This window comes from Silene latifolia, chromosome 11 (assembly GCF_048544455.1).
Source record: "Silene latifolia isolate original U9 population chromosome 11, ASM4854445v1, whole genome shotgun sequence".
Classification (NCBI taxonomy): domain Eukaryota; kingdom Viridiplantae; phylum Streptophyta; class Magnoliopsida; order Caryophyllales; family Caryophyllaceae; genus Silene; species Silene latifolia.
Window position 1 is genome coordinate 185509121 of NC_133536.1, and position 765 is coordinate 185509885.

The window sequence follows — 765 nt, forward strand, 5'->3', positions numbered from 1 at the left end:
CAACTAGTTGAGAGGAGCCAATTCGGGGGGATGCCTAGTGAGGACCCTCATTCTCATATGGAAACCTTTTGCGACTATTGTGATGCTATCTCTCAAACGGGAGTGACTCAAGACCAAATTAGATGGGTCTTATTTCCTTTTTCCTTAATCGGCACCGCGAAGCAATGGTTGAAGGGCCTTGATAAGGCCACCCTTGGAATAGATTCTTGGAAGAAGTTGGCTCTAGCTTTCTACAAAAAATTCTACCCACCGGAAAAGACTAACATGCTAAGAGCTCAAATTACGGGTTTTAAGCAAAGGGATGAAGAGTCTTTGTATGAAGCTTGGGAGCGGTTCAAGGGAATTTGTCGCTCATGTCCTCACCATGGACTTAGCGAATGGTTTTTGGTGCAACAATTTTGGAATGGTTTATATGAAGATTCTAGGAACATTCTCAATATGGGATCAAATGGAATGTTCACCGAAGTTGATGACAATCAAACATGGAACAAGATTGAGGAAATGGCGGTCCATAACTCACAATATAGTAGACCTCGCAAGGCTACTAGAGGAGGAAAGCATGAAGTGGACTCCGTTACTCAATTGGGTGCTCAACTTAGTGCTCACATTGACACAATCAACTTGAAGTTTGAACAAGCTATGGCTAGACTTGAGGAAAATTCAAAATCATCGAAGCATCATGTTAATGCCATGACGGCATCCTCATCAATCCCAAGTGGGATATGTGAGAATTGTGGAACTTTGGGACATGACCAAGGAGAATGT

At 42.7% G+C, this 765-nt stretch overlaps 1 non-coding gene across 1 annotated transcript; it reads right to left on the reverse strand.

The window, feature by feature from the left end:
• Positions 1–264: 264 nt before the first annotated feature.
• Positions 265–371, reverse strand: LOC141616516 (small nucleolar RNA R71). The gene has a single exon (XR_012530861.1). It is a non-coding gene; the product is annotated as a small nucleolar RNA R71 (small nucleolar RNA).
• Positions 372–765: the final 394 nt, after the last annotated feature.